At 46.5% G+C, this 9,828-nt stretch overlaps 1 long non-coding RNA gene across 2 annotated transcripts in view; it reads left to right on the top strand.

Annotated features, from left to right (window-relative positions):
* The window catches only part of LOC146046032 (uncharacterized), a 33,257-nt gene extending 27,599 nt beyond the window's left edge, over positions 1–5,658 (top strand). Inside the window, exons 1-3 of one of the 2 annotated variants that reach the window (XR_014465725.1) lie at positions 2,923–3,071; positions 4,759–4,827; positions 5,284–5,658. This is a non-coding gene — a long non-coding RNA (uncharacterized LOC146046032). Of the gene's footprint in view, positions 1–2,922; positions 3,072–4,758; positions 4,828–5,283 lie in introns of those variants that run through there. The other variant, XR_014465724.1, reaches the window with a different exon arrangement.
* The last annotated feature ends 4,170 nt before the right edge of the window (positions 5,659–9,828 follow it).

Consider the following 9,828-nt stretch of genomic DNA (forward strand, 5'->3'; position numbering starts at 1 on the left):
ATGACAAGGCCGATACCTCTTTGTATTTGCTCTTTGGAGCATTTCTCTTTTTTTGGGATAGTTTATTAAACTGCCACCCTGTCTGCCCCTGCAGTGCCGCTCTGCCAGGTTGGAAGTGTAAGGTCCACATGTATGTGATGCCGACTGCTGTCGCTTAGCTTAGTCATCCAGCTACCTCGGTATACCCTTTTGGCCCAACTACAGTAAATGAAAACAATTTTGTAAGCTGTGAAGTGATCAAAATTGACTAGAAATGAGTAGAAACTAATGTTATTGAGGTTAATAATACTTTAGGGGCAAAAACAGGCCCAAATTCTGTTATTTTAAACATTTTTAGCATTTTTTCATAAAGATCCAAAACCAAAACCAAAACACACAAGGGTGGTTTTGCCAAAACCAATCCAGATCTAAAACACGAAGGGAGATCCAGATCCAAAACCAAAACCAAAACCCGAAAAAGTGACCGCCGCACATCTCTAATTCTGCTCACAAATAGTGTGAATATGCCGTGGTCTAAACAGTAATAATACTTAAGAATAGTGAGAGCAAACCGTGGCCATAGACAGTAATTCTACTCCAGAATAGAGTGAATAAGCCATGGTCAGAGCCAGAAATTCTGCCTGAGAAAAGTGCGAACAAGCCGTGGTCAGAGCTAACTAGGAGATAACTATCCTTACAAGATGGGGTAAAAATTAAATTCCTGGGGGAAATGTATTGACGCGCTGCCAAGACACAGCTGGGCATGCATATGAATGCATATGCATGCCTGGCTGTGTCTCGCAACGCAACCGTCAATTACCCCCATGAATGTTATTTCATTGCATATAGAATCTATATATAGATTCTATATGCATGCCCAGCTGTGCGTGTTACAGTACCGTAGTGTACAAGGACCTGACGCAGTGCAGTGCGGGCTGTGTGTGTTACAGTACCGTAGTGTACAAGGACCTGACGCAGTGCAGTGCGGGCTGTGTGTCTTACAGTACTGTAGTGTGCAAGGACCTGACACAGTGTGTGTCCCGCTGATTGTGATACAGTACTGTAGTGTACAAGACCTGACACAGTGCAGTGCATCAGGCCTTTGTGTATAATACACTTCCCTGCATGATGCCCCGGGCCCAACCGCCAAGTCCACCTGCTTCTTCAGTAGAGTCGACTTGTTGCTGCGCCATCATGGCAGCGCGCGGTCTGCAGAGTTTCTTTGCTTGGTTAAAGGCTCCTGTCAAGGTAAACCCATCTCTAGTCTATGGGAAAACATTTGCACAGACTGTCACTATATCATCTTGTAATACTGACACTAAGAGGGAAATTTACTAAGAATATGAATACAAAAAATTGTATTTGTATTCTTGCTACGAATGAATACGACTGCATATGTCGTATGCAAAGTCGTGTTCCGGAGGGGAATTTACAAAGCAGTCAAATACGACTGCTTTGTAACCCTCCGATGTCGTATTAATTCGTATTAACGGCCGTATATATGGCCGCTAATACGAATTAGTGTAGGCAGTCTGCACGGATCAGTCAGTTCCGTGCAGACAGCTGAGAAAGTCTGCTCCTGATTGGCCGCCTAGCAGCCAATAGAGTCATTCTATGGAGAGGCGCGGAAGATGAAACCTCTCTGCGCCTCTCACAGTCCGATGCGGGGAGCTGCTGGAGTCGCCGGCATGTCACAGAAAGTGACAGAAGACCAGGACTACGTCGGATCAAGACTACAGATCTTCACAGGAGGACCTGGGTGAGTTGGATTTCCTTCCACAGGTCCCCCCTGGATTTCTTCGGTCCCGGATGGACGCCGACAGATGCCGCCGACATGGACATCAACATGAGCCGAATGCCGACATGGATCCGGACCAGGACAAGGCACCGGACCAAGACCCTGGGACCTACCTATTGGCTCAAGATAGGTAAGTATCAGTATGTATGGGCTTTGGATGTATTAAAGCATTATCGATGATGATGATGATGATGATTACCATGTATGGCTGTGTATGGTACAAATGTTGTACCACACAGACAGCCATACATGGCTGCCAGGCTGTGTGGGGTATAGCCATTGATAATTTTACGTCCAGGCAACTCTTAGTGTCAGTATTACAAGATTATAGTGACAGTCTGTGCACACGATTTTATTCTCCCACCACGCCCTAGTGGATGGTAGGGCATGAAATACCGCCTGTCGGCACATGTCGGCTCAAAAAACAGTGAAACACCCCATGTCGACCTTTTGACTGTTGACCTAGACACTGTCAAACTAATGCCCTTTCAACCTTTTCCCATGTCGACCTTTTCCCATGTCGATCTAATGGTGTCGACCTAATGATTGTAGCCCATCATGCTGTAGACCAAATTACCTCCTTCCCTCTAGAGTAGATGTCCATTGGCTGCGACCATGATATGACATAGAATAAAAGGTCAACATGGAACAGGTCAGCATCGATAAAAGGTTAATAGAAGCAGAAGCTTGACAGAAAAAAAGATAGAAGCATGATAATGTTGACATGAGATAAAAAAATCATGAAAAAGGCATGTTGACATTTTCATGTGTCAACATATCCTCCGGATGGATTCAGTAATAAATCCCGGTGGTCGGAATCCCGGCGGTCGGAATACAGATGCCGGAATCCCGACCGCCGAAATCCGACAAGGGGGGGGGGCGTGGATTCCCCCCCCCCCCCCCCCCCCCCCCCCCCCTGCGGGCTCGCTGCGCTCACCACGCAGTAGGCCCCGTGCCTCGCTACACTCGGCACACTATGTTATTCTCCCTCTGGGTGTCGTGGACACCCATAGAGAGAGAAATATTTGGGATTTCGGCGGTCGGGATTCCGGTGACGTTATTTTGACCGCCGGGATTTGAACTCCATCCGCTCTGGATACCAACAAAAAATAATATTAAATATATCCATTTTCTATAGTGGAATATTACAGAAGAATTGGCGTAGCTGCTGAACTACGTGGACTAGACGTCGGCATAAATAAAAAGTCACAAGAGGGTTCGTCACAGGTTTACCTAGACAAACCAAACTGTACTGAAAACTACTGAAGAAAGTAAAGACAAGCTTCACTCTATGGTGGTTTGAATTTTAATACTTTTTTAATTATTAGTCATAAATTGTTTCCAATTTTCTGCGAAAATTATACTTGGTAATTCATCATTTCTTGTTTATAGAGTAGAATTTGCTGATGAAAACAATGTGCTAAACTTATTGATTCATGACAATTGTTTAATTATTTATCATGGCAGAATTTTATTAGCATTTTTAATATTGCAGATGTGTACAAAGGCTAAGAAATTATGTGCAGCTTTTGTTTAGTGAAATTAGATTGAGATGACTGGTGTGTCAAGATGGGAATTTTATGTGTACCAATAAAGTTATTGATGTTGAATACGATGTTTGCCGGCAGTAATACGCGCAATGCATTATAGCTCATGTAATATATTTGTGATGCTGGTTTTATGTTATGAATAGGAGACTCATGGTGACATTTAATAGAATGCGATTTTTAGTAACATTTTGAAATCGCACCGTATCACACTTTTTCACTTCGCATTTTTTTCCTCCAAAACTGATTATTTAATGGGATGCGAGAATGCGCCCAAAAAGTGCGGTGTGGTGCAATGCAATTTTATGACACAGTAATGTGTGATTTCCGGTACAGGTCATGTGTGATTTTCTGACCAACCGGAATGTGAATTATGCCAAATAACCCCTAACCTATTGGCCCACCTAAGTCCCTTACAATATGCATCACACCCCCTATATAAAGGGGCACAGGCGCCATTTTGACCTTTGAAAGGTAGTAAGGAGCATGGAGAGAAGAAATGTCTGGGAGAGGAGTGTCAGTGAGAGCAGGTGGTAGAGACAGCAGGGGGCCAGTCACAGCCAGCAATAGCAGAGGAGCCAGGGGAGAGCCAGCAGAAGCACACCAACACCAAGCACTGTCAGAGGGAGAGGCAGCAGTGTGCCAGCCAGCATGGCCACATCAAGGCCTGGCCCAGCCCGGACCCCGGAGGAGCAGGTACAGCAGGAGGAGATGGAGGACCCTCTTGCCTCCCCATCTGATCCACTCACACAGGACCTGTTCAGCACAGAGCTGCAGGAGGGCCACATCTCTGAGGTCGACTGGCCTGAGGTGGAGGAAGATGGAGGTTAGGATAAGGAGGGTGAGCCTATCCTGGAGGAGGAGGGGGAATGGCCGCAGAGGAGGTGGAGGAGGAGGCAGAAAGTGGCCTCACTCAAAGTGGCCGTAAGGTGCGTTTTTCCTACGAGGAGAATGCGGCCCTTGTCCGCGCCATAGTCCCTGTATTTGACAGGCTGCTGGGGAAGCATGACAACAGGACCACTGCGCAGCAGAAGAGGGCCATGTGGGACTCTATCACTGGCGCAGTCAATGCTGTTAGCACCCACAGAAGAAGCGTAACAAATGTCAAGATGCGCTTTCATGACATTTAAAGCCTACTCAAAGCCAAGATGTCTACCGAAAACAAAGAGGCCACCCGCACTGGAGGAGGCACCACCCAACCCGTGACATATACCTCATATGAGAAGAAACTAAAACTAATTATAACACCAGAGGTCCTTCATGGGCTCCATGTGGCGGACACGGATAAGCCAGATATTGGGCACAAATAATTGGTCACCATGACCCATGTGTGACCCAGGGGTCAAAACACAAAAAAAACATGTTATGATGCATACTGGTAAGAAATGCTGTCCGTGCAATATTTGTAACGCGTGTCCACCATTTTGTTTGCAGATCATCAATCCCGAAGTGCGCACGCACCACACTCAGGACGACGTGTATGTCCAGATGCAGAGGCTGCAGGTAAGCAAAAGGAATGCAAAACCATTACACATACAGTACACAGCTCATGTGCCATGCATAATAGGCTACACTACAATCTACTCCTGCTCCCTACTGTAAACCAAATATAGGTTCAATGTCAACTACATTGTTTAAAGAACTTTATGCAGCATGTTTAAATAATAATACATGCTCATTGGTCCAATGTCATATTGGGTAATGGCAAACTAAATAGCACATTAAAGTGCTGCCAGATATGCTGGCCATTCTAGGGAGTGATTTAGACCCACTACATACCAACGGATATTAAATGAATGTGAAACACCCATCAGACAAATTAAAAATCATAGCATTACATTTTTTACAGGAGTACATGTGTTACTGAACAGTACCCGTTGTTATGTGGCACAAGACACCGTAAAAGTACACATACTGCACAGTTATGGTGGAATACTTGCCCATTTCTTTTTTCAACAGGATCATCACAACTACTGGTGCAACCAACGGAATCAGCGGAAATGATGGAAGAAGATAAAGAAAAACTTCTTCACCCAGTGAAAGCATTCACACCTGAGGAAGAAAATACAGAGACAACTGTCACTCCAAGGCCGTCAACTGTGGTGACACACCAGCAAAACATACCCACCCAAGCACCCCACACACCATCGACACCATAAGAGGTAGCACACTCATTACATACAGGAACCAGGGGTGGCCTTGGGTCAGGGGCAAAGGGGAAATGTGCACGTACATAGGGTGACAAATATTTTTTGTACAAGTTGCACATGTGTATTTCTGTTATTCTACAGTTATGTCAAGCAGAATATTTTTTGACAACTGTATGGGCCAGTAATTGCACCCAAAAAGATATTTTTTCATTAGTAAAGACGTTCCTTTACAGCAAAATGTGTCTGTGGTTATTTCAATCCTAATGATTTGGGTAATTAAACAAAAATGCTGTAACCCACTATGGTACTGTGCAATGCGGGTGTTGAACTAATTTGGTGTTTTAGGTATTTTGTTAAATTCCCATACAGCATTGTAACAATCTACTTACCACTAGAGGCTTAGCGAGGGCGGAGCCGGTGGAGCACACGCTCCAGGCGCCGGTAGATAGCATGGCACTGCCACCTCGTTCGCCCACTCCCCCGCTTGCCCATTCCCCCACTCCCCTGCCCGGCCCGCTGTGTCCGGGAGAGACTAGAGACGTGCTGCTATGTAAAATTCGGTACTTATGTAGTATCTGGGCTGCCGATTTTTTGATTGTATGCCTTAAGTTAAGGCATACAATCAGATGCGATGCGATGCGATATCGCATCGCATCGCATCGCATCGCATGCGACCATCGGATGCGATGACCCGATTTTTCCATAGGAATCAATGTTAAAATGGACTGAGTCCATTTTAACATGGAATTCAATGGGAAAAAGGGGTCCTTTTCATACCCCTACTATCCAAGTGGGCATGGAGTTGGATATAAACCTGTGGCGAGCGCAGCGAGCCACCGAGCCCGAAGCGTGGCGAGCGAAGCGAGCCCCGCGAGGGGACGGTATTCTGTGTCCCCTCGCGGGGCTCGCTACGCTCGCCACGCTTCGGGCTCGGTGGCTCGCTACGCTCGCCACAGGTTTATATCCAACTCCATGCCCACTTGGATAGTAGGGGTATGAAAAGGACCCCTTTTTCCCATTGAATTCCATGTTAAAATGGACTCAGTCCATTTTAACATTGATTCCTATGGAAAAATCGGGTCATCGCATCGCATCGCATCGCATCCGATGGTCGCATGCGATGCGATGCAATGTACCCGATTTAGAAATCGGCAGCCCAGATACTACATAAGTACCTAAAATTCTTATCTCCCGCTGGACCGCTAGCCAATGGACGCTTGTGGTCCAGCAGCCAATCAACTGGTGGCTGCTGGACCGCGAGCGCCTATTGGCTAGCGGTCCAGTGGGAGATAAGAATTTTACATAGCAGCACGGCTCTCTCCCGGACACAGCGGGGAGCGGGGAGGACAAGACAGGACAGGACGGATGGCCTTTTTTGTGCACCTGAGCCCGCTGCCTCCCTGTCGCATCCTTTTCATATTGCATGTCATGACGTCATCACGCCGCAGCAGCGGCCGCTCCTGACCCCACAGCCTCCAGCCTTGGCCGCCCGACCGTCACTGTGCGTTTCCCCACCCGGCATTAGCTAAAAACTTTGTATGGAGCCCGCATTCATAAATGAAGTCTGTTTATAACCATAGCCGCCTATTTTCATTTATGAATGCGGACTCCATATAAAGTTATAGCCTTCAATATAGGCACAATTGAATGAAACATCGGCAGGATGAGAGCAACTTTTTGATTCATCCTCTCTCTACTATGCTGTTTTTCACAGGCATTACCTCTGCAGCATTGCATGTAGGTAAACAGTTAAATGCTTCTTACTATTTATACTTGACAGTTTTCCTACTGACTGCATGCCGCTCACCCCCCACCTATGCGAATACATTGTATGTGGAGGGCAGCAGCTCATCCATGTGGGATTAGTGACTGTGTGAAGCCCCTTGGCATTGAGCATGAAGCCCCATGGCATTGAGCATGAAGCCCCTGGGCATTGAGCATGAAGCCCCTGGGCATTGAGCATGTAGCTAAGTGGCACTTTTGTGTCAAATGTGTAATGGGCATTATGGTGTTATATAGTATGTAATGGGCATTGCGGAGTGTTATATAGTATGTCATGGGCATTGCGGATTGTTATATAGTATGTCGTGGGCATTGCGGAGTGTTATATATTATGTCATGGGCATTGCGGATTGTTATATAGTATGTCATGGGCATTGCGGAGTGTTATATAGTATGTCATGGGCATTGCAGAGTGTTATATAGTATGTCATGGGCATTGCGGAGTGTTATATAGTATGTCATGGGCATTGCGGAGTGTTATATAGTATGCAATGGGCATAGTGGAGTGTTATATAGTATGTCATGGGCATTGCGGAGTGTTATATAGTATAGCCAATGGGCATAGCGGAGTGTTATATGGTATGTCATGGGCATCATGTGTGGGCTTATGTGTAATTGGAATTACAAAGTTCACTAAAATGTGCAATGGGCATTACGGTGTGTGGTATAATGTTGGTCCGTGCCCACGTTTCACTGCGCAGGAGCCTCACCTACTACAAATTGGGGGGGCGCGAAATATGCCCTTGCTCCGGGCGCCGTGGCACCTAGCTACACCACTGCTTACCACCATGTCATCACCAAGGGATACCTCAGGGTAAGCCGGTTATTTCATTGGCCTCTGACTACTCCTTGAAATATTGGTGATAATGATAATGTATGGCAAATGGTTTATGGTATGTAAACACACTTACACCAAAGTTACATGGTAGTTTTGTTTAGAAATGCAATTACCTGAGAAATAGCACCTTATGATCTCCCTACACATCAGATCCCCACCTCCGCGTACCCCTAACTACTGTAGGTTGGATAGTTTCAGCTTCCTGCACGACTGCTGCATTGCCAACCTCCACATAACATGGTTGGGAAAGGGCAATGTTGTGTAACATGCAGCAAGCCTGGACAATCATCACTACTTTTGTTGGGTGGTAAAGCAGTATTCCTGATGATCAGTCCAAACACCTGAAATGACTATTCAGCACCCTGAAGGTGCGTTCCACAACATTGCGGGTGGCAACGTGTGCTTCGTTACAGCGGTGCTGTGCGTGGCCTTCCGGGGAACGCAGAGGTGTCATGAGCCACGGGAGACACCCATATCCTGAGTCGCCTTTAAAGAAAAGTTGAGGTCAGTGCAGTATCTGGTAACATTAATTACACTTATACATTGGTCATATCGGAAGAGACTACACACTAAAGTGGCACTTTACAGGTAAAAAACATGCAGTATAGTACAAGGTACACTTACTGTTGGTAATTAGTGGTTTTAAAAAACATCAGCTTTAAAAATCATTGCGGGTTAGATATGTAGACTCCCAAAAGGAGGAGTTACCTTATGGATGCGGTGGGGGTTGTGCTTCCCCGATTTCACGGATCTCAGTCTGGAGTCTTCTCTTTATACAGGAATGGAGACAGAACACTCGACTACTGGGTTAGGTTGACCTTTTATTCCGGAATCTGTCACTGAGGACGTCAACCTCTTTCATTGAATAGTTTAACAGTATTATCACAACAAGCGAACAAAGTGCAATAGTGTAGAAACGTTTTACCATAATACTCAACAATGCATAGAAAGAAATGTTTTACCATAATGCTCAACATTACTCATTACTTAGGAAGCCAATCAGTGCTTCTGACCTCTATTCACCATAGACTCTTAGCATGCACATATCCTAAGGTTACCGGTAACCATTACGATTAACTAAAGTCCCGGATTCCAGGTCCTAATAACCTGACCCGTGCACAGGGGTTTCGGTGGGGCCCAAGCGGTGCTCCTATCTGAAGATGGGCCAGGGGAAAAACAATATAAGAAGGGCTCTTGGTTTGCTGTAAGCGGGGTCGCTTTACTAGGGCGTGGGTGAATCCCACTTGGAGTCCTGGAAGGGTTAGATCACTCTCAAGTGTTGGTAAGGAGGCCTTTGGGCCCTTATAGTTACCCTGTTTCCTTACCCAGGCGTCCGGCTGGGATCAGTAAGTCTTCACCAGTGCTGGTTACCCTCCTGGGAGTGCTAGTGTGGGCACCTAGACGTTGCCACAATCAACTACACAGGACTACTGGCCACTGGCCTGCACTGTGGCTCTCTATGCGGCCTCAATGGGTACAACCCTGTCATGCGCTAGGGGTGTCCATGGGTCCCTGACCCTATAATGTGCCTGGCGGGCGATATAATAGGGGTGGTAGGCAGGGGCACAGTGTGCAGTAAGGTACCTGTATCGGCTGTCTCGATCTCCCGGACTCTGTCACCGCTGATCTGTCCCTGGTGACTGCAACAATGGTGCCTCTGCTGTCCAGGCTCTGCTGCTGCTGACACCATGCTGCTGGGCTCTAGCTACTATGCTCTGTGCTACCCACGTGCTG

The sequence above is a fragment of the Crinia signifera genome, chromosome 11, assembly GCF_055691185.1.
Source record: "Crinia signifera chromosome 11, ASM5569118v1, whole genome shotgun sequence".
In the NCBI taxonomy this organism is placed as follows: domain Eukaryota; kingdom Metazoa; phylum Chordata; class Amphibia; order Anura; family Myobatrachidae; genus Crinia; species Crinia signifera.